This window comes from Tursiops truncatus, chromosome 7, assembly GCF_011762595.2.
Source record: "Tursiops truncatus isolate mTurTru1 chromosome 7, mTurTru1.mat.Y, whole genome shotgun sequence".
NCBI classification, from domain to species: domain Eukaryota; kingdom Metazoa; phylum Chordata; class Mammalia; order Artiodactyla; family Delphinidae; genus Tursiops; species Tursiops truncatus.
Genome location: NC_047040.1, coordinates 35156278 through 35179909, shown reverse-complemented (window position 1 = coordinate 35179909; position 23632 = coordinate 35156278). Strand labels below are relative to the sequence as shown.

The following is a 23632-nucleotide window of genomic DNA, read 5'->3' as shown; positions in this document are numbered from 1 at the left end:
CACGCAAATACCCTGCCCAAAGGGTGGATCTGAGGCCTCCCAGAGGGTCTACTATTAACTAGTATTAGGTGGCACAGACATGGGCCCTGCTTCCATTGACCTTACAGTCTAATAGATTGTATGGAGCCCAGCAGCCCTATAAGATATTGGGGTCCATGGGGCTTGTGCTCTCTAGACAGTTGTTATGGACTGAATGTCTGTGCCCTGGCTCCGGCAGTTTCTGTGTTGAAATCTAATCTCCAATGTGATGGTTTTTGGAGGTGGGGTCTTTGGTAGGTAATTAGGTCATGAGGGTGGGTTTCATGAATATAATTCATGCCCTTATAAGAAGACGTCAGAGAGCTCTTTGTCGCCCTCTTTCTGCCAGGTGAGAACACAGGAAGTCTGCAGTTTGCAACCCAGAAGAGGGCTCTCACCAGGACCCAAACATGCCAGCACCTTCATGGTAGACTTTCAGCCCTCATAACTGTGAGAAATAAATGTCTACTGTTGATAAACCACTCAGTCTATGGTATTTCATTATAGCAGTCCAAACCAACTAAGACAAGAAGTGTTTAAGTAAGTTGATTGTGTCATTTTATAAAGATATAAAACACAAATGTATCTGTAAGAGGAGCTGAGCTTAAAAATTATTGAAATTGTAATGCAATACATTTTTGCTAGTCTGTTTAGGAAGAAAATTATAGAAATATATGTTTTTCTTATCTTGCGCCAATAACCATACTTTGTATAAAATTAATGTTTTGTAATGGAAAAGCTCTGGAAGTGGCAGTGATTATCTTTTTTTTTTGTGGGGGGGGTTGTTTTTTTTTTTTTTGCGGTACGCGGGCCTCTCACTGTTGTGGCCTCTCCCGTTGCGGAGCACAGGCTCCGGACGCGCAGGCTCAGCGTCCATGGCTCACGGGCCTAGCCGCTCCGCGGCATGTGGGATTTTCCCGGACCGGGGCACGAACACGTGTTCCCTGCATCGGCAGGCGGACTCTCAACCACTGCGCCACCAGGGAAGCCCAGTGATTATCTTTTGAATTTTGAATACTGTTACTATCATATGCTATATTAAGATGAATAGGACCTGAGGATATGTATTGAGGAGAAAGGAATGGATCCCTCACTAAGCTGTTGTTTTGGAGCCCAGTTGAGCTGAGAAATGGGATTTTAGGTACGATGCATAATCAAGCGTGAATTAATAACATGGTAGAGTGGGGTCTACAATAAAAACTCATGGCTGTCTTTCACAGCTCAAGTGCTCTGCTCTGCTCGACATCCTAGAATTAAGCACTTAAATCAGATAGCTTCAAGTTCTTGACAAAAAAACCCTTATATTTCTCTTCTAAGCCTGAATTTTTTTTTTTTTTTTTTTTTGGAGCGGGAGTGGGTGGGTGGCAGTATTACAGAACTGTTCTTTTGCATGTTGTTCATATGGAATGCATTTGAACGACATTGACATTTGGGGGAAAAGATTCTGTGAGGATATGAGATAACTGTAGAACTGTTTGCTGGCTGTAGTCATATGGTAATGATATCAGCTTCGCCTGAGAAAAATGACAGCATCAAATTCCACTGATTTGCCTTGACAAAATTACATGAAATTGCGAGTATTTGTCTAGCCCATTCTGATAATAAGCATTATAGGGATAGATTTTTGTTTTTTGGAGAGCAAATAATTTGGAAGCATAGTTCATCCCCGGTATATCATTGTAGCAATAAACAAGTGTTAGAGAACACCTTGTCTTTCTTTAGGATTAGATGTTACTGAGTAGCTGACTTAACATGATGGCATATTTTCTTCACAATCTCAAATTTTACGTGGACTATTTTATACCTCTTACTTTCAGGTCATCGACTGAGTTTATATTGTCTTTGGGAAAATAATAAAGTACTGTATATTAGTAGAAGAACATTTTATTTTTCTCCTGATGGGATTGAGGCAGTGCTTTGCCTGAACAGATGTGCCTCACATGACAAAATAAATGTGTTCCTAAAAGGTTGTGTATAAACTGAGTCATTCTCCTATTGGCTTATGGCATCTTGGCAAAGATGTTATATCGTTCTTCCAGATTGAACTTTAATTAACTTCTAACACTTTAACTTTCAGTTTCTCTTTATTCCTCCACCCTTTCCAAAAAGTGTTTCCTATTAATCTTGGTAATCGTAAAAGCACAAAAATACACAGGAAACTTCACAACTTGGAGAATCCTTTTATGCAGCTAAATAACTGCCCCTTTTTTGGTTTGTTTTTGAAGGAGGGCATTCCCATAAATGATAAACATGTTTACCTTTACTGGCAAAATTAAATTCTGTGAATGTGCATTGAACATACAATGTTCGCTGTGCTGGTGGCAGCTGGGTTGTGAAGGGTCCCCCATTCTGCCCCAAAATAACAAGATGGAATCTTGGGCATTTCTTGACGACCATCACTCTGGAAGAATCGCTCCTTCAAGCTGCTAAGAAAAGCTCAATATTCTGATACTTCATGTTTCTGCTTCCTTTCTTTCTGGAAAAATTATGAGGAACTGCAATATGGTACACACTTGTGAGCAAAATCTTTTATTCCCTGTTCCCATGTATTGGATGATCGAATACTGAAAGCACCTATCTGATCTGAAGCATGCTGTTCAATTCTTAGCATCAAGTCACATTCATTTCCGTTTTCCCTCATCTTCCATTGCACTTAGATGGTTTTCTACTAAACAGCCTATCATATGACAGAAAGACTTCAGATTATGGAGTCCTACAAATGTAGGTTTGAATTCCATCTCTCACATCTACGAGCCATATGACCTGTCTGCCTCAGTTTTCCTCATCTTTAAAATGGATTTAGTAAGCACTCTCTTTAGGGCTGTTGTAAAGATTAGTAATAATATATATTAATATACCTAGCACAGCTCATGTCACATAACTGATACACAACAAATGACAGTTTTCAGCATGGTCTTCTTGCTGGTTATCATCATAATCATCATTAGAGTGAGTTATTAATATCTCCACTTGATTTGGAGACATGTAACTTCAGAAGCCAGTACAGTGCCTGGCATAGCAGGTGCTCAATAATGATGTGTTGAAAGAATTCATAGGTAATGGACTTCTCTGGTGGTGCAGTGGTTAAGAATCAGCCTGCCAATGCAGGGGACACCGGCTCGAACCCTGGTTTGGGGAGATCCCACATGCTGCAGAGCAACTAAGCACGTGCGCCACAACTACCGGGCCTGCGCTCTAGAGCCTGTGAACCACAACTACTGAACCCACGAGCCACAACTACTGAGCCCTTGTGCCACAACTACAGAAGCCCGTGGGCCTAGAGCCCATGCTTCACAACAAGAGAAGCCATTGCAGTGAGAAGCCCGCACACCGCAACGAAGAGTAGCCCTGCTCGCCGCAACTAGAGAAAGACCAAGCGCAGCAACGAAGACCCAACACAGCCAAAAATAAATTTAATTAATTTTATAAAAAGAATTCATAGGTAAAATTGAGCGTGTTAATTATACATCTGTGAACTCCTGATTCCTCATGCACCACCAGGCTATGGCCACAAAATAATCCAGATTTGCTGACTCACATACCTATTCATAGCTCCCGAGTCTCCTAAGATGCTTCTTGAACAATTCTGTGAGTTCCAGGCTTGTGTCATACACGCAGAAGGAAGCTTGGTCCCAGAGGACTCCTCCTCCATTGCCATCAGGCGACGCACCAGAGCTCTGAAGCACCACACTGCATGGGAATTGACAGCAAACAATGGGCGGGTGTCTATCTCCATTTGGTATTAAATCCATTCGAGAGGTTCCCAAGCAGTATCCCCGCACCATGTTCAAATCAGCCCTCCTGTGGCCGAGGCACTGTGCGTCAGATCCTGATAATTCCTTAGGGGGAATTCTCTTCAGGAGGCAGCTCAGTCCTCATGAAAATAGGCGTGGCTCAGGTCCGCCCAGTGGCTCACCAGACATGCTGGGGTTCATCTGAACTCCTGGAGTAGATACAGCGTTGGTCCAGGTCCAACTCCTGCTATAGAGCTATGTGCTGGTTGGAAAATCAACATGTTACCTTAGTCTGCAATGACAACTTGTACTCCCAGCAAAGTGTTCATTTATTGTTTTCTTCCAACATTAGTGGGTGTCTGATGGGAGAGCTGTGGTTTCCTTTTAGGAGGCTATCTGTGGAGGGCTTAGCTCCACTGTTGAGAGGGCCTAGCACAGCTCAGCGACAACAGTTAAGTCCAAAACACATCTATCGCACTTACCACAGGGCTCAGGGACTAGGACAGCCCCAGTTTCAAGAACCCCTTCTAGGAGTTTGTAGGCAAAGCAGAGACAGCTCCTGGGCAAATGTGGCACCAGGAACTTCAGGGTTAACCCTCGGTCACCACCAGGTATTGGGAGCCAGGTGGCAGGACCTGCACAAATCAGGACTTGCCTCTTTATCAATCAAGGATCAGCTAATTACTAGAGCTCTCAGAATCCTGGAGAACCTCTAAGCCCTTGGGAGGATCTGCAGCTGCTGCTGGGAACAGGCCAGGAAGACCAGCGGCCCAGTGCAGGCCCTGCTCAAAGGGGGGAATCTGGGTCAGTGGCTAGAAGGAGAGCCTAGGAGAGGATCCGCTTTGAGGAAGCGCATTTACCAACAAATGACTGCTAAGCACTTTGGGCTGGGTCATCAAGTTCCCAGACACTGAATAATGATGAGAGAGGGCTTGGAGAGGCTAATGACTAATGGCCCCTCAACTTCCTGCTGATGCTGGCGGTTTTGCGTCATTTTGTTTTTATGTTAATTTATGCACACAGGATTAGAATGTAGCGTTATGTGGTCATTTAATTTAATTGAAGCATGGGACTTCACGGCCTGGTTTTATATTTCCCTTATAGATTTCAGTGATTTTATCTTCAGCGCTTAATCTTCCCCCCAGATCACCATCCCTAATGGCAATAATAATACATTTACACTTGCGTCACACTTCTCTTTTCTAGGAGCTCGAAGCATGTCATGGCCCATTAGCCCACAAGGGCTCTGCAAGGCAAATGCCAGGGAGGATTTTAAGCACCTTCCTTAGGTTTAACGTACATAAAAATGTGCAGCCTTTATCACAGAGGTAAGTTTCCAGCCATTTACATTACTTTTGAATGCAATGAGAAGCTTTGCTTATGCATGAGGCTTCCACGGGGCTCTGCGTTTTTCATACCTCAAAAATACGTGACCTTTAAGCCTGACAGCACCGCTCAGAGTGCATGCAACTTGTTAGGGAGTTTTCATTGATCATCCACCTCCTTCTCTCGAAGAATGTAGTGTTTGTGTCACATTGCCTGGAAAAATTGCCAAAGGGCACAGGGAAGTGCCCACTGAGGAGCGGAGGAGGGAACACAGGGTTATCGAACTCCCCTTATAAAGCCACTAGCTTTTCTCTGGCGAATACAGATGCACCCGAGCAGCGCTCTGAGCCTGAGACTCACTGGATCTATTCATGCTCTTTCTGAAGAGCCACGCAAGCATCCACTTGGAGGCATTGGCATTCAGCACTCTTCTTTTCTAAAGGCCAAAAGAATAAGGGGAAGGCGGCAGTGAATTCTGTGGAGGCATTAACAGAGAAAGAGCAGATCACGAGCCTGATGGAGGAAGCTCTCCCCTGTGTCTGAAATAAAAGGCCATGGGAAGGGGGAAGAAAGAGGGGTGGCCATGTCACATTTGCATTTCCCTGAGGGACCAGTGGAGTAGCTGGAGTAATGGAGTAGCTCTAGCTTCTACTAGAGCATCAGAGAAAACACTGCGTGGCTCAGATCCTCAGGGGGTTGCAAGATGCTGTGCGGACATCCTGGCAGTGTCTGTGGTGGCAGAGGAAGAAGCACAGGAGCGGTGGGTCTGGGGCCATAGCCAGGGACCCACCCACAGGGCTGATGGAGAGGATTCTGTTTCAAGCCCAACTGGTAGATTGCAATTCACTTCTGCACTAACCACCCAGAAGTTAGCGCAGGTGCCGTGAGTAAAGTGCTCCGGCTATCAAGACTGACTCACTTCAGATGCCAGCCACATGTGGGGTCCCCAGGGCCCATGAACTTCTGACCAGCCAGCAGCAGATCTGGGGGTGCGGTGGCCATCGGGTTCCCAAGACCCTCCTTGGGTTCAAGAATTCATTGAAATGACTTATGGAACTCAAGAAAGTGCTATACTTATAATTACAGTTTTATTATAAAGCGTACAAATCAGACCAGCCAAATGAAGAGACATATAGGACGAGGTGGGGAGAGTCCCAAAGGCAGCGGTCTGTGCTGCCTGTCCATGGACTCGAGTCGCGTAACCCTCCTGGCATATCGATGCCTTCAGCAGTCAGGAAGCTCTAGTGAGCTTCCAGTCCAGAGTTTTTATTGACATTTTGTTACCAAACCCAGGTTCGGCTGCTCACCACTCAAGCCAATAATTCGAGAGGCAAGTGTCAGTAGAAAGGAAAGGTGCTTTCATCAGAAAAGCCGGCAATCTGGGGGGATAGTGGATTCGTGTCCAGAGACCAGCGTTGAAGATTCCGCTCGGCCATGACAGCTTTTTAAAGGGAAAAACGGAGCGGGGAAGAATCTCAGTGAATCATTGAGGGAGGTTGGATTCTGCGTCATTCTCCACTGAGTGCAGACTGGCTGACACTCTTCAGATGTTATCTTGCCTGCGTGGTCTGCTTACAGGATTGCTAAGGGGACTTCTGCGGGTAGAGAGCTAGTCTTTTTTTTTTTTTTTTTTTTTTTTTTGGGTACGCGGGCCTCTCTCACTGCCGTGGCCTCTCCCGTTGCGGAGCACAGGCTCCAGACGCGCAGGCTCAGCGGCCATGGCTCACGGGCCCAGCCGCACGTGGGATGTTCCCGGACCGGGGCACGAACCCGTGTCCCCTGCATCGGCAGGCGGACTCTCAACCACTGCGCCACCAGGGAAGCCCGCTAGTCATTTTTTTAACTGCTTCATTCTTCTTTTTATCTAGGAAAAAAATCAACAGGTGAGACAAGGCGTGGTGTGCATTCAGGAGAGCACAAGTCAGGAGTTAGTTTCGATTGCTTAGGGATCTTATTCCTATAATTTGGGTCTTTTAAGTTAGAGGGAAACAGAAATGGGCAAACAGGAAAGGGGCAAAAGAGCTGCTTTCAATTTCACTACGTAACCATGACTGATTGAACATTGGCCGTGTGATTTTAGCCCAATCACCAGCTTCCCTCTCCCTCCACATCTCCCACCACCTCTAGGTTGGACTGGCTCAAAGTTCCAACCCTCTAAACATGTTGTGGTTCTTTCAGGTGACCAGCTCCCATCCTGAAGCTACTTATGGGCCCACCATGAGTCACCCCGTTAGCATAAACTCAGATGTAATCCAAGGGGTTCATGAAGAACAAAGACATTTCTATCACTCAGCAAATTCCAAGGGTTTTAGAAACTCCACACCAGGAATCTGGGATAAAGACCAGACAAATTATTTATTATAAGATAAGAAGTCTTCTGGATTGGGAAGTGGGGAATGTGACAGATATATTCTCACACTGAAGACTCACAGAGCCCCAGGGGAGGATGGTGAGAGTGAATCCTTGAAAATAAAGCTTTAGGTAATACTTACAGTTAGGGGCCAAGCAAAGAAAGACATTTGGCTTACTTGCGAAAATACTTGGATTCTAGTATCTTTTAGTCCTAGCACCTTTGAGACTGACTTCTGTACCACTCAGCAACTGATAAGTAGCCTTTAATTCATTCAACACTGACTAATTAACACCTGGGCCTAGATTCTCACTGTCTTTATTTGCTTAGTTTACAGTTTTTTCCATTGTTCTAAGTCCAAAGATATATTGTGTGTCCAATCAGAATTCTGGTGCGTACCTATGCTAGTGATTATGTGAATGCTTCAAATCATCCTTTTGAAGCACTTTGCTGAGTTTTTATAATCAAGGGATACTAATGCAATTGGGCATGTGATATACCACAAGGTAAGGTGTACAAAATTATGGATATATGGATTTGAGATACCTATAAGTCACATGAAGTGGGTGTGAATTTCCACCACAATTGGGTTTGCAAGAACTGTCACTTTATTTTATTTAAATTGTGTTAAATTTGACTCAGAAACCCCATCTGCTGACTTGTAGAGAGTTTCATTCTTGGTCATTTTTTTCTTCACTCCTTTTTTCTCACTCCTCAGCCCCAGAGTCATTACAATAAAATATCTGGGGAGTCATTCCACCTCTGTTCCGTACTAGTCAGTGCTGATTAAGCCCACTGTCAGAGGCCATGTGAACCCTTAAATCCAGGGACTTTATGAGGGAACTGCCAATTAAAACCAACCACTGCAACTATTACAATGGACATAATAAAAATACTGACAATATCTAGTGCTGATGAAGATGTAGAACAACTAGAACTCTCATACATTGTTGGTGGAAATGTCAAATGGTACAGTTACTCTGGGAAACAATGTCGCAGTTTCTTATAAAGCTAAGTATACTCTTCTGTATGACGCATAAATCCCGCTCCTGGGTATTTACCCTAGAGAAAGGAAACATTATGCTGATACAAAAATCTGAACACGAATGTTCATAGCAGCTTTATTTGTGATAGCCAAAAGCCAAAAATAACCCAAATGTCCTTTACCAGGTGAAAGGATCCATCCATGCTGTGGAATACTACTCAGCAATAAAGCAAAATGAACTACTGACACACACACACACAAACATGGATGAATCCCAAAGATACTATGTTCAGTGAGAGGAACCCGTCTGAGAAGGATACATGCTATGTGGTTCCATTTATTTGACAGTATTGCAAAGACAAAACTCTAATAATGGAAAACGAATCAGGGGTTACCAGGGGTTTTGCATGAGGACAGGTGTGACTATAACGGGACAGCACAGTGGAGTTTTGGGGGTGATGGAGCTGTTCTGCAGCCTCATTACATGAATCTTTATATGTGTTAAACTTCATGGATCTGTACACCAAACGATAAAAGTTAATTTTACCGTGGGATAATTTTAAAAGTACAATGTAAAAAAAAAAAAAATCAAGCCAAGGGCTTTGCTCCTTCCATACCAGGTTTGGGTACAATATTCTACAGAAACTGGGGCTCCAGTGCCTGGGGTCCAGTCTCCTTAGGCACAGAGGACATGCCCCTTAAAGAACTTGCCACCTCCTCCGGGGAACTGTAACAGAGACCGAGGACCCATCCTGCTGTACAGAGGGTTCATCCTCTCTGACATTTTTTGACCTCCTCCTCTCCATTCTCTTCCCCGTCAGGGGACATTCTTGTTTAGTATTCTCAAGACTTTCAGGAAAGCCAGAAAGAAAGGTTGTTTCAAGCACTGTCTGCTTTCAGCTCTTCAAATACCCCGGAGGCAAGAAGTACAAAAGGCCTTGACCCCTTCTAGGAAAGAGAGAGACAGGAAAACAGAGAGAATAAAACACAAAGGGTCCTCATTCTTGCTGAATTTTTTTGAACCAAAAACAAAATCCAAGTTAATACCTCAGTACATTACTCTGGCGCTCAGGCAACAGGGAGAAAATTTTGCCTCAGCCCCTGTTGTTCTGGTCACTGTAATCAACAAATTCACAAAGTTTGGAAGAGATCACAACTCATACGGGCGTGCATGAGTTTGTGTGAATTAACAAAGGGAACAAGAGGCAAGCACAGGTGAGACAGGCAGGGATGGTGACCCAAGAGCCCCATCCTGGCTGTGAAGGTGGCAGCCCAGCTAGTGGGGATGACAGGCATCAGAACATCAGGCCTGGAAGCAAAGCCTAAATCCACAACTCTGGCCTGGTGGCAGGAAGGGGGCCAGAGATTGCTCCGTGCAGACTGAGGCCAAGAACTGTCCGGAAAACAGTCCCAGAGATTCAGAGGAGGATTGAGCCAGGGCCATGGCTTAGGCTGTGCCCAAACTAGATGTCAGATGAGAAGCACAAATGAGACTGAAATCCAACCCACACTCTGCTTGCCAAGCCACGAGTCCTATGATACTGCAATATATCAATGGCAGGACAAGTCAATGTAAAATTTTAAAGCACTTTGGAAAATTATATATACTCTTATTGAATTAGAATATTTAAGCACTAAACTTAGTCCTGAACTCTCTAAAAAACCAAAGAGAATAGAAAAATTTCATAGAGACTTTCACTCCCTAATTATTCAATGAAAGGGAATCTTTATTTTATAGGGGTAAGCTTTATACTAGAAATAAATATCACTAGATCCTATTAAGGGGAAGGGTTGAAAACACGATAGATAATGTTGTCAATTACAGCTCTGCAAAATTTGCAAAGGTGTTCTTCAAACATTTCCTGCATCAACCCTCTAAAAAAGCCAACATGAGGAACTAAGATAACATGTTCTGGATATATCACTTTCTGATTTTTTTCTGAATTAATAATAAGGTAAGATACAGAAGATTCAACACTCAAAGGGCCACTAACATGTGGAAATTTCAAAGTGTTCACAAATCTATATGCACACTAAGCCCTGCCTATGGCTCAAGTAAATAAAAGAAAAACTCAGATCATGTGGGAATCAGCAAATTATCTTTCTGCTTTAAAAAAAATACCAACACAATATCATCTACATAGTATTCCTATCCAGCCAAGAATGCATAACCTGAATCTAGTCAGACAACTCAAAATAAGGAACATTCTATTAAAAATGGAGAAGAGACTCTATTTTTCCAAAAATGTTAATATCATAAAGTACAAAGAAAGGCTGTGAAAGGTCCCAAATTAAAGAAGGCTAAAGGGACATGACAACTAAATGCCACACCTGACCCTAGCTTGGATCCTTTACAGGAATGGGGAAATACGCTATAAATGGCATTACTGGGTCAATTGAATATGGATGTAAACAAAACTTGGATATGGATATAGATTAGATAAAAATATTGTATTGATGTTAAATGTACTGAAGTTGATCATTGTACTGTGGTTATGTAAGAGAATCTCCACTATTCTTAAGAAATACACACTAAATATTTAAAGATTAAGGATTATGACGTATAGATCAATAATTTCTCTTTGGTTCATAAAAATACAATATTGAAAAATAGCAAAAAAGAGAACAAATGACAAAGTAAGTGAGCAAAAATGTTCATAAAAACAAAACAAATCTGGGTAACTAGTCCTTCATTTTCTTCTTATTCTGTAAATTTTCTGTGTTTAAAAATGTTTTCAAGTAAAATTTTTTTTTAACAAAATATTCTTTTTAAAAAGGAGTCCTCTCCATATGATACTGTAGTGGTGGATACCTGTCATTATAAACTTGTTTGAATGTACAATACCAGGAGTGAACCCTGTTTAAACTATGGGCTTTGGACAATAATGATGTGTCGATATTGGTTCATCAATTATAACAAATGTATCACTTTGGTGGGCGATGTTGATAATGCGAGAGGCTATACATGTGCAGGGGCAGAGTTATATGGGAAACCTCTGTTCCTTCTGCTCAGAATTGTTGTGAACTTAAAACTGATCTAAAAAATAATCTATTAAAAAAAGAGTCCTAATGCTCAAAAATGTTGGGAACCACAAACTTTTGTTGATTAGAAAATGACCCACACCACTCAGCTACCAGACAGTATAGTGGCATTCAATTATGAAACTGTGGAGCCTTCCATTCTCAGATCACCAACCCACTTTTTAAAATTTTATTTTATTTTTTTGGTTGTACCATGCAGCATGTGGGATCTTAGTTCCCCAACCAGGGATCAAACCCGTGCCCCCTGCATTGGGAGCACAGAGCCTTAACCACTGGACCACCAGGGAAGCCCCACCATCCCACTTTTTTAAGGAGGTGGGTTGCTAGAATGCCTAGGGACATGGTGCCTCGGCCACAGTATTTAGAAAGATCTTTTTAGGTTCTCCATTCTTCAGAGGAAAATCTAAGCTGCTTATAAGTGTAGACTGACAGATGAAATCAGTCTTCCTTCCATGCTTTTTTCTTAAGCAATAACTCTGGGCTGACTCTTCAAAGAGTCCATGATCAATTCTGTTGAACAAAGAATATTAATGCAAGTGTCAAGAAGGTAGGTCTTGCATTTGACAATTTGATGGATTGAGAATGGCACCAGCAGGGCATCAAACTCAGATCAAACTGGAGATCATTAAACTTGGGGTGTTGGTTACCTACGTAGCAGTGACACCAGACATCTAGATACTCACTCATCAGTGCTGTCTTCTTGGCCCTTAAACACCAAGGGAACATCCAAATTGGTTTAAGAAATGTCAAACGGTATGTCCAGAGGTGAGCCCCTTACACTGTAATAGCATTGTAACCTATGACTTGCCTTTCATCACACCTTCAGAATCGTATATCTTGTCCCAAGCTAAATCTGGATCTCCCCAAAGGAGAAGTAGGTGGGGGAGAGGAAGAGGTTCTGTATTATGTTACTTCCTGAGAATTCTCTTTCATTAATCTTTGCTCCGAAGGTGCCTTTGAGTGGCTCTTGGTGCAGTGAATAATGTTCACACACAATCTTTCCTGTCATACATTTTACTCACTCCAAAGTCTGACGATAGTTTGGGAGCCGTGTCTTTTGCTATTACGGTTTCCAATTGCCTTTCTATTGTCACTTCAAAAAGTGTGGAAGCACCTGATTTATGAGAGCCTGGCTTAAAAAGTGTCATTTCCATTGCTTCCTTAGAGACAGCCTCAAGTAAGCAGAGGAGGACAATTCGGCTCGAACTTGCTTTGAGAAGATTTAAGTGTAATTTATACACTGAGTAGAGCTCTCCGCCTCATTGAAATTCTGCTTAATGCATCCTCAGAAAACACCTGCAAGATGAGAAAAACAAAGCTACTCTACGCATGACCCTATAGTTAAGGCACCAGCTGTGTGCACATGAATGCAGTCGCAAAGTAGATTCGTGTTTCTTCTTTCCCTACCCTGTCAGAACATTTGAAAATCACAAATTCAATGAACTCAGAAACAATACCACAGTTAATAATTAGGCCTGTCTCTCAAAGGTGTTTTAATCTTATTTCCTTAAGTACCTGTCTATAGTTTGTCTATGTTACACCTGATATATTTTCTCCAGTAATCTCATTTAGGGGGTATGGCTTGAAAGTCAGCAGCAAAGGACAGCAGCAAAGGACAGTTTGTGAAAAAAGTAGGTTTAATTTAATATGTGCAGGCACTGGAGTCTCTCAGAAGATGATTGGTGCCAAGAAATTTGGAAGGTCATTATGTAGAATATGGCAGCTCGGTATCTTTTTTTTTTTTTTTTTTTTGCGCTACGCGGGCCTCTCACTGCCGTGGCCCCTCCCGTTGCGGAGCACAGGCTCCGGACGCGCAGGCTCAGCGGCCATGGCTCACGGGCCCAGCTGCTCCGCGGCATGTGGGATCCTCCCGGACCGGGGCACGAACCTGCGTCCCCTACATCGGCAGGCGGACTCCCAACCACCGCGCCACCAGGGGAGCCCAGCTCAGTATCTTTTGAACCTTTTTAATGGGTAAGGAGGAACATTTACGCATAATGATATGGGACTTGCTGTAGCCATGTCCTCAAAGCTGTCAGTCACCTGCATGACTCTAAGACTGGTTTTGCAAATGCAGGATCACACCAAGCTGAACAAGCAGTTTGGAAGCTCCTCAAGTGGTGAGAGTTTCTTAGAGATGTTTTCTCAACCTTTAATATGCAAGCAAATCACTTGGGGAGATGGTTAAAATGCAGGTTCTGATTCAGAAGCTCTGGGGTAGGACCTGAAACTCTGCATTTCTAACAAGCCCCTGGTGATGCTGATGCTTCTGGTCCATTTTCCACACTTTGAGTCGCAAGGACTTAGAAATCAGTGTTTCCCAAATTTCCTCTCTTATGTGGAAACAAGGGCTGGAACCTTGGGGTGTGTACAGTTTTCCTGGTGGAGATGTTGGTGGATGCTTGCCTTCCATATTCATTCTTACTCTTTTCTCTCAGCTACAGAGGCTTCCTTGTAAAATGTGAAGAAACTGAAGCAAGAATTCAAAGGGTTTATTTGAATCACTGGGATTATGGTCTCATGGTTTTCCTTGGTCTCAGAAATCTGATTTTTTTTGGAGGGGGGTTCTAGCTTTTAATTGAAATACAACGACAGGCAAAAAGTAATTTGGAGATGTAAACGCATCAAAACGTACATCAAGGATGACTTTTCTGTGCTCTATGATTTTGTTCTCAAATGAATAATGAGGCCAATGTGGGATTGCCAGGTTTTGCCATAATTTGGACAATTGTTTCCATGTGTGGAAGTTGAGTGAGGATCACTATTTGCTGCCTTTGTCATTCCCTTTTCATTTTTTCATTAGGGCAATGCATATTTTCAAAAGTCCAGGATTACACCACGTGGACATGTTAGGGATACTAAATTTGAAAACAACTCAGACTTTTTAGATTTTTTAAGGAATGTTTTTGCAGTTCTGGGTGTTCCTTTCTAGCCTTCTCAAGCATTTTTCATTCACTCCATTTGGAGTATAGACGTTTTCTGATAATTTCCACCAGCCAAACAGCTCATACTAAGTGGGTATGTGTACTAGCAGTGGGGTTGGGAGAGGGCACGGGTGGTCAAAGTCTGGGACAGTGGAACTCTGAAGGGTCAACATCAAAGTCACAATGTCTTGGCAACAAACCAACACTGACATATCTGCACAATACTTTGCCATTTGTAAAGTTCCTTATTGTGTATTTTGATCCTGAGAGTAAAATACAAAGGTTAAAAATGGCAGCCCCCCTCTCTTTACTGGTTCAATTCTAGTATAACAAAGGATGTTCAGTGTTACCAGAGACTATAAAGTCCTGCAACTTGAGAAAATACCCATTAGAGCTAAGCCAGCTAATCTTACTCTCACAAAGATGAGTTTATTAAACTTGTCTGTGTAGCACTGATTTACCTTGGGCCAGTACAAAAGCCTCCTCTTCTCCCTGGATATTAATTAATAGGAATAACAGCTAACATTCACTGAAAGTTTTCCATGAACCAGAAGCTGTTCGTGTTTGATATAACCCATTCCTCACACCACCATATGTGCTGAATGTTGCTAACAGCCCCATCTCACCCGTGAGGAATTTGAGACCTAAATAAGCTACCCACTTGGCTAGTAACTAGTGAAATCAAGGTTTAAATATAGGCAGACTCACTGCAGAGGCTGTGTTCTTAACCAGGAGGCTAAATTATCTTCACTTTGGAAGGAAGGTTGAGACTTCCTGGCAACAAACAAAGGGTATGACTGACTCTTGCTTAAGACTGTGATTTTCACCATAGCCTATCCTCCTGGAGGCTCTGATCCCTTAGAGTATCACTGTGTCTAGAGCTCAGCTTGACAACATCTGAATGCACTCAGCTGATGCCTTGGCTACCTCAGAGTACTTTTGGGGTTTTTGAGGGGGTTTTATTCCTTCTTGTTTTCTGGAAGGAAAATATCCCAGATTCTTTAAAAGGAAAAGTACCCACGTAAAACCCGTTGGCCAGTATTCATTCATTCATTCATTCATTTTCCATCACAACTTCCACTGTCACCCATGACTCCAACATTGCAAGAGCTAATGGTTCCTTCCCAGGTCTCATCTTGCTTGATCTCATCATTTGTGTTGCGGATCACCCCCTCCTCCTTGAAACACTTCTTTAAGTGCCTTCCAGGAAACCACACTTCTTTCCTGGTCTTCCTCCTATCTTAGGCTGCTCTGTTTCAGTCTCTGCTACGGGTTCTTTTTATCTCCCTGACCCCTAAAATCAGAGTGCCCCAGGGCTTAGTCTACAGACCTCTTCTTTCTTCAATTATGCCCTTGGAGAGCTCAGCCAATCTCAAGGCTGAGTACACTTAGATTTATGTCTCCAGCCTATACCTCTCCCTTGGCTGCCTAACCTGTCCATCAACAGCCCGCATGATTTTCCCTCTGAGTCTCTCTTAACATTTTCCTATCTCCTAAATGGCAACTCTACATTCTTCTAGTTCTTTAGGTAAATCTTTGTAATCATTCTCTTTTCTTCACTCCTTTCATATCTATCACAGGACCTCTACGTTCAATATATATCTTAAATACCTGTTGACTCTACCTTCAAAATATGTGCAAATGCCACCACTCCCTACCATTTCTATGGTTACCGTCGTGGTCCAAGTCTCTCTCCTTTATCAGAAGAATGTCCCCTCCACCCTTGCCCCACCACAGTCAATTCTGAACATAGCAGTTGGAATGATCTTCTGTAAATGTAAGTCAGATCATTCTGCTATCTCCTCAAAACCTGCCAGTAGCTTCCCGTTTCAATCAGAGGAAAGGCCCAAACTCTTTCAATGGCCTCCAAGGACCTACACAGTTGCACTCCTCCAGTACATTTCTGAAGTCATTTTCCACCACTTTCCCCCTTACTTGCTGGTGCCTTAGCCACAGCAGCCCCCTAACTGTTCCTGGCACCTGCCAGGCGCTCTCCCATAGGGTCTTGAATAATCTTCCACTAGATATCGTCAATGCTCACTTACCTCCTTTAGGCTTTTGCTTAAATGTTACTTTCTCAATGTGGCCTTCTATTTCAGTTACTTTTATGGCATAACAAACAACCTCAAAACTTGGTGATTAAATAACCACTGTTTTATTATGCTCAAGGATTCTGTGCACCAGGAATTCAGAACGAGCACAGTGAAGATGGCCTTTCTCGGTCCACAGTGACTGGACCTTCAAGTCTGAGTGTGACATGACAGCTGGGAGTTGGAGGCTCACCCACTCACATGTCTGGCAGTTAATGTTGCCCGTCAGCTAGTACCTCATTCAGAACACCTGTGAATGGTATATCTGTGTGGCTCACTGGGCTTCCTTATAGTTTGCTGACTGAGTTCCAAGAGTGGGTATCCCAAAGAGATGCCGTATCACCTTTTATGATCTAGTCTCAGAAGTAACACAGTATCCCTTTCAAAATAGTCACAGACACACCTAGGTTCAAGAGGAGGAACACAGACTCCCACTTTTCTGATGGAAGGACTAACAAAGTTACATTGGAAGGAAAGCATATGGGATGGGAGATACTGTGTTACCCATCTTTAGAAAATGCAAGCTGGCACACTCGCCCTGTTCACTCTGTTTTAAATTGCAACCATTCTCTGCCCCCTGGCTCCTCCGCCTGGAAATTTTCTATCCCCCTCCCTTTTTTTTTCCCATTCCATTGGTATTAGTTTCCTATTGTTGCTGTAATAAATTACCCCGGATTTAGTGGCTTAAAACAACACAAGTTTATTCTCTTACAGTTCTGGAGGTCAGAAGTCTGAAGTCAGTTTCACAGAGCTGCAAATTAAGGTAGGCGGAGCTGCATTCCTTCTGGAAGCTCTAGGGAAGAATTTCTGCCCTAACCTTTCCCAGCTTCTACTGGCTGCCTGCATTCCTTGGCTTGTTGCCCCACATCACCTTGACCTCTGCTTCCATCACCACATCTCCTTCTCTCTGATTCTCCTGCTTCTTTCTTTTTTTCTTTTACATCTTTATTGGAGTATAATTGCTTTACAATGGTGTGTTAGTTTCTGCTTTATAACAAAGTGAATCAGTTATACATATACATATGTCCCCATATCTCTTCCCTCTTGCGTCTCCCTCCCTCCCACCCTCCCTATCCCACCCCTCCAGGCGGTCACGAAGCACCGAGCTGATCTCCCTGTGCTATGCAGCTGCTTCCCACTAGCTATCTACCTTACGTTTGGTAGTGTATATATGTCCATGCCTCTCTCTCACTTTGTCACAGCTCACCCTTCCCCCTCCCCATATCCTCAAGTCCATTCTCTAGTAGGTCTGTGTCTTTATTCCTGTCCTGCCCCTACTGCTTCTTTCTTATGAGGAAACCTGTAGTTACACTGGGCCCACTTGGATAATCCAGGATACTTTCCCACTTCAAGATCCTTAATTTAGTTATATCTGCAAAGTTTCTTTTGCCATATAAGGTAACTATCCACAGGTTCCAGAGGTAAGGATGTGGACATCTTTGGGGTCTATTGTTCGGCCTACCAGAACACTTATCACCATTTAACTCACTATATAGTCTATGTATTTATTTATGTACTGTTTACTAGAATATAGTCTTCATTGCATCAGAGAAAAGATTTTTCCATTTTGTTTTCTGCTGTATCCCATGAGACTAGAACAGTCCCTGGCACATGTTAGGAACTCAGTATACATTTGTGAAATGAGTTATTTGCTTGTCAAATGGATGGTTCCCCAAATTTAATTGCATGCTTACATTATGCCAGATAAAAAGCCTAAAGTGAAGCCTGTTGACACTTTTGTTTTCTGAGAGTTCTCAATACCTTGTGTCCATAAAGAAAGCCTCATGTATGGTTGATCAAGGTAAAAAGTCAGGGGTCTAGCACAAAACCACAATAAAATGATAATTTTTTCATTTCTTTCTGAACGTTATGCAAAAAAGTTATTGTCTCCACAACAAGCATGCAGCCTGAGTCTCTGTGATGGCCCCACTTCAGTCACTTGTCCTATATAAAAAGGGAAGACCTGGGGGGTAGAGGGAGATTCAGACCCTTGGTCTTAATTACCATTCACAGGGTTTGGGCCCTGCTATTCATTTAGCTTTTAATTGGACTATCTGTCCCACGGCCATGCTTAGAGTTTTGTTTCCATAACATTCCATGATATTTCTTCAGACAGTACACAAATAAAAAGGGTTTGTATTTTAACTTTGAATTTCCTGATTCTTTCTGGATCAAGCCAGATGTGTGGAAATGTCTGTGTGTGTGTGTGTGTGTGTGTGTGTGTGTGTATTTAAACACTAATCCATATGCTTGCACGGATGTGAATTCTATGACCTTCTGTTCTTTCTTTTGCTTGATGACTTGTACACACAACCTCATAAGGCAAATCTCATAATTAAGTTGAATCTGGTTCAATCATGAATTTTTCAAAAGATTATAATCATCATCGTTTCCATGTCCGTTTAAGAAACAATGTAGTCACATATGTCCACAAAGGAACCTCATAGAATACTGCCCTTATCAATTTGGTTTCGGAACATGTGCCAAATTGGACTTATTTGTATTCATTTCAGATGTAATGACTTAGCCTGTTACTAAACATCACATAGAACACAGAATCTCAAAACAAAATAAAATAAAAAGAAACAGATACTCTTTTCTGTGGTAATTAGAGTTGGAGAACCTAGGAGCAAGGGAGTAAAGAGTAATTAAGAGCCTCAGTTTTCTCAGTTGTGAAACGGGAACACCTAAAGCTTCCTGAACAGCTTACCTCACCTCTATAAACTTGAATTCCTTATCTATAAAATCGAGATGATAATACTATCTACCTCACAGGGAGTTGGGAGGATGAAATTAATTTCAGATGTAAAGTGCTTCTTTAAATGCCTGGTGCCTAGTAAACATTCAATAAATTTTAACCCGTTATTATTATCTACTCACAGCATTAGTAAAGTCTAGACATTTGATTTATGTTAACTAATTGGTAGCTATGACTTTTGCGAGCAGAAAGGACTCCTCTGGCTGAAAGCCTAAAGGACCACCTATATAGTGAGATTTCAGAAGCACTAGGAATGTTCTGCTCTTAGAAGGTTCTCTTCCTCCTTGAAATAAAGCCTGTTGTTTCTCCAATAAAGCATAATTTATCTGACTTAAATGTTAAAATGAAAATACTCCTAGGAGAAATATTACTTTAAGCATCATTAGCTATTTACACTTCAGAATGAGTGAGTTTTGTGTCTTATTCTGAGAAATTTCCCCAGAGGTAGAGAGAAACAACATGAGACAATTGGCAGCCAGGAAAACAACTTCACCTGCTCCACAATTACAAATAACTTATATGGACATCAAATTTAATGACATACATAAGGTTTTAGTCTCAGCACATATCCCACGACTGCCTTGGAACACCCTAATTTGGTCATTAGACCTCAGAGACATTACAAATATAGACAAAAAATCCTTTTTATTGAACTTGATTATGTAAGGAATGGCACCAAAAACTGAGGAGAGCTTAAACAAGCTTTATTTGGGAACGCTCCCGGGCGAGGTTCACTGGTCCGAGAGAAAGGGGCCAGAGAAGTCGTGCCCGGGTGTGGGCACGAACAAAATGTATAGGGGTGGACGCAGGGGAGGCGTTTGCTGTGTGAGGCAGCTCTTTTTTGGTAAATCTCTCGGGTGTTGTGGCAACGTCAGGTGTCGGTTGCATCAGCCTCAGAGCCGTTGGTTCCGCCCCTCGGGGAGCGGGAAGACCGGGGCCGAGTGGGAAGTCCCGGGCCTGCAATGTCAGGTGTCGGTTGCATCAGCCACTTTGGCGGGGGTTCCGTCTGGCTCCCTGGGCCCTTCCCCGGACTGCTGGCCTTACAGATTAGACATCAAAATTATTTTGGAAATGTTAAACGCTTTTCGAAGGAGAGTTACCACTGTTTCTGGAGGGCATTTATTTGTTGTAAACTTCATGGTCAGGACTAAAACTTAGGAAAAACTATAGCTGCTGTCCCTCGTTCCTGTTTTTCCCCCTCTCCTGACCTTGTCAGGCGCTCAAGATCCACCATGTCCCCCACAAGGCGCCCCGAGCCAGGCCTCGGTCTGCCAATGGCTTTACTGGCAGAAGCAGAAACATGGCCTAAAAGCTGCATGGTACAGTTAGGTAGATTATCTATTGAGGAGGCAGTGAATATTTTCACTCAGCTGGTAAGGACTGAGGCTCTCATCACGGCTCTTTCACAAATGATCTAATCCTAGCAAATCGTTTCCATTCTTTTGGCCTTGGTTTCCCTATCAGTGAAATGAGGATTGGATAAGATAATTTGTAACACAAATCCGCTAGTTCTAAGATTCTATGATTAGTCCTTGACAGTTTTGTGCTTAACTAAATGCCAGATGTCATTAGCTCCTAGGATTTCATGCCCAACTGAAACGCAAGCTCCTTTAAATCAGGCCACCAGTGCCCCCAAGCCCTTGGGACAACCTGTCTCTCGTTGCCTACACAGCAAAGAAGTTGGTCCCCAATGAGTCCATACTCTCCTTTTCTCCCCCAGGATCATCCAGGTAGACAACTCTGGAATCTCAAGCTTCATTTAAACAAGTTAGATAAATTTTCTGAGCATTAATTTCTTCTTTCACAAAATGAGAACTGTAATACCCATCTTATTGGGCTTGTGGTGAGAATTAGTTTATGTAATATATATAAGCTACCTAACACAGTGCATGGCATCTATTGGGAACTGTCTCTTCCTTTCAACTTCACTGCCCTGTGCTTTTAAAATTCTGACTCTTCCTCCACATTACATGAAAGGAAATAATTTGGTGAGACTGAAACTCATTTATAGTGGATAATGGTTCCCCCAGGCTCCTGTGGGGGTCAGTCTTTTATCTCTGACTGTGGAAGGCTTTGACTATTCTAAAAAGGGTCCCAAGCATCTGGGGTGCAGGTGGGAATTAGAGTTCACTTGCTAGTCTGGGACCTCTCTCTGATTCTGAGCTCAGACTTCCTCAAAATCAGCTACTGAGAGATCAGCCAGGATGGCGGAGTAGAAAGACCCTGAGCTCACCTCCCCTCAGGGGTACACCAAAATCACAACTATCTGCAGAAGAAGACCAGAACCTACCAGAAAAGATCTTCTACAACTAAAGACATAAAGAAAATCAGTTCCTAAGTCCACTTGAGTTTTTTCCTAGGAAGCCAGAGAGCTGAGTAAGCCAGAGACAGAAGGAATAGCAAATCTCCACCAGTTCCACGTGCCAAAAACGACAACTGTCTGGGCTCCCTGGGGAAGCAGTGGCAACTGCTGGAGATTCTGGCCTGGGAACCGGTGGTGTGAAGGATGACGCGCTGGCACGGACGGTTGTTTGCATGGATTCCTCCACCCCCTCCAGCTGGCCACACAAGTTCGAGTGAGGAACAGGTGGAAAGAAGAGGATGAAGAGCCAGGAGCAGCTGGACTCTTGCACGGATCCCACAGAAGAGGCTGCTCCAAGATCTGACCACATGGGCCCAATTCGGGGAACCTAGCCCCAGATCATTAGCATGGGACTCACGCCCCATTGCCTGTTGCCTTCAAAGGGTGGTCCAAACCCTTTTCAAGGTGTCCAGGGCCCTTCCCAGCATAGTAGCTGTCCAGCTTCATCTCCCACATCTTCCCCCACACCAGCTCCTCACTGCCTCCTGGGTGGCCTTCGTGTCTCCGTGCCCCCTCAGTCAGGGTGGGAGGCCCTTCTTTCCTTTTCTTTTTTTTTTAAAAATAAATTTATTTTATTCATTGATTTTTGGCTGCATGGGCTCTTCATTGCTGCACGTGGGCTTCAGTAGTTGTGGCATGTGGGCTCAGTAGCTTTGGCTCACAGGCTCTAGAGCGCAGGCTCAGTGGTTATGGCGCACGGGCTTAGTTGCCCCGCAGCATGTGGGATCTTCCCGGACCAGGGCTCAAACCCCTGTCCCCTGCATCGGCAGGAAGATTCTTAACCACTGCACCACCAGGGAAATCCCCCTTCTTTCCTTTTCTATATTGAAAACCCTGACACCAAGTTCCATCCTGGTCTTACCTTCTTTGCATAGGTCTTCCAATCTCTGCCCTGTGTCCCCACAGCATTCCCACCTCCACTATGACTCTTCACAGGTATGTCGTGGCTATCTCCTTACGTGGCTTGTTCTTCCATTAGGATGCGGCCTACTTGAGAACAGTGACCTTGCTTGATTCACCCTTATCTCCAGCCCCAACCCTGTGCTGGCACAGGGCAGATGCTCAACAAATATGTCTTAAATGGCTATTGAGCCCCAGTTGCAAGAGAACTACAAAAAAAGAGACCGCGGTCTTCCCACTGTGTGGTCCTGAATATGGCTACGGGGACCAAGTGACTCACAGCATCAAGAATTCAATCAGCACCAGCACAGAGCAGAGTTTATGAGAAGATGAACCAAACAAAGATAAAAACTAGAAATTTGACTCATCTGTTTAAAAATTATACTCATTTTAATCACTTTCTCCCATACTACAAGTAGTTTTTCTTTGCCTCTTCTGAAAATCCTCCTATTGTGATAGCAGAACCGTGTGCTCAGCTTCCAAGGAGCCTTGTGGTGCCTTTCACCCCCTTCCTCCTTACCTCTCTAATCCTAGAGAAGCAGCTGAGAGAAAAAAAATTACTGATCATGTGCTGATGGATTTAGAACTCTGTCACAAAATGGACATCAGAGCAGCTAGCTGAGGGTAATTTTTCTTTAAGAAAAAAGCTCTGTAATGTATGAAACATGCAATAGCATTTTCTAGATTCTCTATCCATTTCCTCCACCCAAGGAGGAATTCCAAATCTAATTATAGGCATTTATGGGGACTGCTTTCATTTATGCGTAATTACCACGTAGGACAATAACTATTATGTATACCACTATATGTGTCAGACTAACTTTGCTATAAGTTTTATTGGATTATCACATTAAGCTCTACAAAAGCACACTCAGAGCGGTTAAGCCAGTTTGTCCACTCTGCATGGCTGACCACATGTAGAAGATACTTATCTACCCACATCTTAGAAAAACTGGTCGGAGATTTGGTGAGAGTTGTTTCTGAGACCTCTTTTGCACTCTTCGCAACTCCTAGCCATGTGCCGCATGACTGCCTTAGAAGATTTCATAAATATCTGTGAGAACAGTCTACTGACTGAGAGAATGTGGAATTTAGTAGAAAACACTGGGAGTGTGCAGAACACGCAGGGGCCAAGAAGTCCTT

At 43.2% G+C, this 23632-nt stretch overlaps 1 protein-coding gene across 2 annotated transcripts in view; it reads left to right on the top strand.

The window, feature by feature from the left end:
• MAIP1 (matrix AAA peptidase interacting protein 1) overlaps nucleotides 1-23632 on the top strand; it is a 218935-nt gene that overhangs the window by 162705 nt on the left and 32598 nt on the right. For both annotated transcript variants that reach the window (XR_012333017.1, XR_012333016.1), the window contains one exon: nucleotides 17184-17232. The gene's annotated coding sequence lies outside the window, so the exon portion shown is untranslated. The remainder of the gene's footprint in view (nucleotides 1-17183; nucleotides 17233-23632) is intronic.